This window comes from Myotis davidii, unplaced genomic scaffold (assembly GCF_000327345.1).
Source record: "Myotis davidii unplaced genomic scaffold, ASM32734v1 scaffold240, whole genome shotgun sequence".
NCBI lineage: Eukaryota > Metazoa > Chordata > Mammalia > Chiroptera > Vespertilionidae > Myotis > Myotis davidii.
Window position 1 is genome coordinate 1378451 of NW_006292334.1, and position 4898 is coordinate 1383348.

Consider the following 4898-nt stretch of genomic DNA (forward strand, 5'->3'; position numbering starts at 1 on the left):
AAATGCCCACCACTGGGAGCCTCTCACAGGTTCCCCATCCGAGGGAACCTCCCAAGAGGGACAGCGGAGAGCCCACCTGCACCCACAGGCCAGCCCTGCTGAAAGGCAGCATTACTCAAAGCCTTCCTTTTATAATAACTATGTATGGTGCCAGGTGGGTACTGGAAATAACAGGGTGATCAATTTGTAAAGTATATGATTGTCTAACCACTATGTTGTACACCTAAAACTAATACAAACTAATATTGAATGTAAACTATAATTGAAACATATAAAAAGAAATAAGATAGAAGATAAGGTATTTACGGGAGATGATGCATATCTGCATGATGAGTTTGAAGATTGCACAGTACACCCAAGTGATAACATCAACAAGCAGTTGACTATGTTGTTCTATAACTCAGAATAGATATCTGAGATAGAGATACCGAATTTCTTATCATCAGAAGGTAGGTAGTTGACGTCACTGCCTAGATAAGTTCACCTGAGGACAGAGTTCAAAGTGGGAATAGACAGCTGAGACAAGAACCCACTCCATATTTAATATTTGGGTTGACTGCAAAGATTCCAAGAATCAAAAGAAAGAATACCATGTCATAAAAAAGACAAACTATACCATTATACAGATATGCCCAGTGAAAAGACGACTGAACATTGTCCATAGGGAGGGGTGATTAAGTCATCAGCCTTCATGGAGTAGACAGATATAAGCCAGGTTGTCAGGGACCAAAGAGTCAGTAGGCAGTGAAGAAGTGAAGACAAAGCTGGGGGAAAGAATCAATAAACCTGAAAGAAGAATAAGGTGACAGAGCAACAGAGGAGGTACCAAACAAAGAGAAATCTGATTATTTTTGAAAACTATTATTTTGTTTGTTTAAGGTAGAAGGTAACCAGAGCATGTTTATAAGATAAGAAGAATGAATCAGTGGAAATGACAATGTAAAAGTGCAGAAAAGGAAGAAATGAAGCAGGTAGAGAAGTCTAGAGGATCCAGAATAGAAGTGAGATGACTGTCTTTGAATGAAAGCACAGTCATGTCTTATTCTAAAAAGAGAGGAAAGGGGGGGAAATCAATAGAACTTATGGAATTCTAATTTGATAACTTTTATTTTCTCTAAATTAAAGGTGAGGTCATTATTGGAGAGGTGGTTACATCCTAAGGAACATGATAAACACATGGAATAGCTATCACTAAGAACAGAGGACTTGGGATATAGGAAAGAATCATTGAGAAGAACAGAGGGCCTATTTGAATCTGGAAATATAAAATTGTAGCATTGAGTCACCAAACCTACAGTGATGGTTTTTTCCTTGGGGGAGGGTGTTCATTCTACAAACCAGGAGGCATGCAGGGCTGTAGATTTTTCTGGGAAGATGAGGGAAAAAGACAAAGGGGAAGAGAATTGATGGTACAGATCTCTTCCCAATCAACCCCTTAAAGTGACAAAAATTAAGAAAATCTGTAGGATTGCCTTACACTGTCATGTATTTGAAAGGATTTCCCACTTCTCCCTACCTCCTTGATCATGAGCAACATTTCCCTTAAATGCATTTTAACGCAGTGTTAGAAATTAAAAACTTAAAAATGAAATACCTAGTTGAGAAAACACATTATCTAAAGTTTAATTATTGGAAGGATCACCAGGCACAGATCCTCTTCAGTGCTAGGGTCTCAGACTTTGGTGCCCCCAGATCATAAATTCAACTCCTACTATAACACTAAAATATTAAAAACATAATAAACATATATTAACCTTTGTCAGTATGAATTTCTTTATTTATAACATGAGGGTTAAAAATGCACCTTATTCAGTTTACATAAATAATACAAGATAGATGATGAGGACAGATAGATTGATGGATGGATAGATGATAGAAAGATACTCAATTGAAAGTATCCATTAGATATTACTATCTCTTGTTTTGATGGAGAGAACTACTTAAAGAACAAAGAGACACCAAGAAAGGGGAATAATACAAGATGAAGATAGACTTCACTCAAACCACAATTTAGCCTTGGGCCAAACCTGTTTGCTGTCTGCTGTTGAAGATGAAAGAAAAATAGTCAATGTGATATTGATGTATATTGCAACTGTGAACATGACAACCCAAAGGGTCATTTTTGCTGAGCCTTATGACACACATCAACACTGGTTCATGCATGTTTCTCATATTAGCACAGCCAATTTCACTAAAAAATCACTGACTGTATTTCCAAATTTTCTCTTTGTCCCGTGTCACCTTACTGTCGGGCAATGCATTTTAACTACTGCTGCTCTTGAGAAAGCAGGGGTGGCTCCCATATCCACAAAATGTTGTCTTTCCTACATGCCCTTGAAAAGCCCTAAAATCCACATCTCAAAAAGAGTTTTCCATAGAGTGGAAGGATGCTAACTTTTTTTTTTTTTTAAAGAGAGCCAAAGCATAACCTTGAGACCACCCTCCCAAGTAAGATATAAAAAATGTCAAGGACTGTTGAGCACCCAGCAAATTTCCACAGTGGATCAGTAAGAGGTTATTTAGTGCAGGTGTTTAATTATGATGCATTAGGGAAATAGGTAGTGTTCAATGGCCCTCGAACCCGAACCTCCACCTGTGCAGAGCTCTAGCACTGGCTCATGGAGTGATAATACCGAGGGAAGCAATTGTGCTCCAATGACGCTCAAGGGCCTTTCTTTTCTCGGTTGGTTCAACCAAGTTCACTGCCAGAAAGCGATGGGTTTTCCCCACATGAGCAGGTCCATCATGCAAGTTTATAATCTGCATCTGAGTTATCTCTCCAGGAATTAGCTTTCACTTCAGAAAGCAAGTGAAAAATCAGAAAAATTCAAGATGCCCTGAAGAGAAAATATCTCCAGGTACATTCCCAGAACTCTGACTTCATGATAAGCAAAGGAAACCAATGCACTGGCCAAAGGACCAAGCAAGGTCATTGTGATTCATCCTCAAGTACAGAAATTCCCTTCAACTAGTCTGGCTACCATTCCATAGTCAGAGCTGCCTGAGAGGCACATTTATTGAGCACTGTCCCAAGGGCTTTGTGCATATTATCTCAATTAAATCCTATAAGGTAGATACCATTTAATTCCTATTTCTGAGATATGAAACTGATATTAAGGTTTATTAGAATTATTATTACACTAGATGCCTGATGCACAAAATCCATGCAAGAGTAGGCCTTCCTTCCCCCGGCTGCCGGCACCAGCTTCCCTCTGGCACCCAGGACCCGGGCTTCCCTCGCAGCCATGGCTTCATCCAGGAGGATGTCTGATCTAATTAGCATATTATGCTTTTATTATTATAGATTGTTAAGGATTATTACTTGTCAAAGCCAGTGCTATGTTTTCACTTGGGCTATTTGGCATCCCAAGACTCTGGCATATCATGCACAAGACTCTAGAACCTAGAATGGGTGTAGATGAAACACTAATGTAGGCTAAGTTTGACTCCTGCATCCTCTACTTACCACGTACTCTTCCAGCTCAACACTTACCTCATCTTTCAGACAAATTCCTTCTCCCTCTCCTTAATCCCTCTTCCCAATGTACACAGTCCTCTGTAGCTATCATTTTAAGAAGAGGGAAGTAGCTCTAACAAGTGAGTCTCAAGCAAACTCTTCATACTGAGTGTGAAAGTAGTGTAGTATAGTCTTCTCCTTTAAGGACTGGACAATAAGAGATAGTGTATGAACGGCTGAGATTAAACAAACAGCAATATGAGAGGCAAAGCTATGTTTCTATTATCAGGAAACCAGAGTTCTCCCATAGATTAAACTGCTAGAGAACAAGGGCTATGTATATTAACTTGGTCTTCTAGTTCAGGGCCACATGCATAGTGGTAACCTTATGTATTTGTTGAACTGAATGGAACTAATCTGGGCTCTGCCATTTACTTTGGTAAAATTTAATACAAGGCACTCTGTCTCGGTTTCCTTACCTCTATGATGGGAGAGTTAGACCAGGTCAGCAGTCTTCAGACTTCTTTTCCATGAAAACTTAAATAGTAAGCGTAAGTGCTAAGGACTGAATATTTGTGCACACGCCTCCTTCGCCCATTCATATGTCGAAACCCAATGCCCAATTCCATAGTATTAACAGGTAGGGCTTTTGAGAGGTGCTTAGGTCATGAGAATGGAGCTATTATGAATGGGACTAGTGCCCTTAAGAAAGAAGCCCCAGAGAGGTAGTTATGCCTTCCATCGTGGGAGGTTACAATGAAAAGTTACCAGCACCATTATCTTGGACCTCCTAGCCTCTAGAACTGTGAGAAATATATGCTTATTATTATAAAGCCATCTAATTTATGGTATTTTGTTATACCAGCCCAAATGAACTAACTAAATGAACTAAACAAACCAAAGAAACAAAAGTAGAGAAGTTTTGGCTGAATTCGTGGCCTGTCCACTTTCTCTCTTCTCTAAGCAGGTACCTAGGCTGGAAACCCCTAAAATTAATGACAACTAATTTTTATGGTTTTGAACATTTATTATGTGCTTTGAACACCCCAAAGGAAATTGTGTTTTAATGTAATTTTTAATGAATTAATTTAATTTTGATTTGCTGGGGAATAGTGTCAACTATTGTAAACTCTCCTGAAGAGCTTCATCACTTAGTAGCTGGATGACCTTGAGAAGTTTCTGAATTTTTCTGAGCCTCAAACGCTTCACCCTGAAAATGGGGATAGAATGGTAAACGGATTCAAGGCTATAAGGCAGTGGTTCTCAACCTTCTGGCCCTTTAAATACATTTCCTCATGTTGTGACCCAACCATAAAATTATTTTTGTTGCTACTTCATAACTGTCATGTTGCTACTGTTATGAATCGTAATGTAAACATCTGATATGCAGGATGGTCTTAGGCGACCCCTGTGAAAGGGTCGTTCGACCGCCAAAGGGGTC